A 285-nucleotide genomic window follows, 5' to 3' on the forward strand; every position below is an offset into this window, starting at 1 on the left:
TCTGAGCCAGTGTACAAACAGGTACGTGCGAGCCAACAACAAATACATGCCGTCGTACGATCCATCGAAACCATCATCATACTTGATGTACTATGACATCAACAACCTGTATGGGTGGGCAATGTGTCAACCATTGCCCTACGCCGATTTTCGATGGGTCGACGACGTGCACAATTTCGATTTTACTACCATCGCGTTAGATTCGCAGACAGGCTATATTCTCGAGGTGGATTTGGAGTACCCGCAACATCTTCATGACGCGCACACTGACCTACCGTTCTGTCC

This window comes from Trachymyrmex cornetzi, unplaced genomic scaffold (genome assembly GCF_001594075.2).
Source record: "Trachymyrmex cornetzi isolate Tcor2-1 unplaced genomic scaffold, Tcor1.1 scaffold1313, whole genome shotgun sequence".
NCBI classification, from domain to species: domain Eukaryota; kingdom Metazoa; phylum Arthropoda; class Insecta; order Hymenoptera; family Formicidae; genus Trachymyrmex; species Trachymyrmex cornetzi.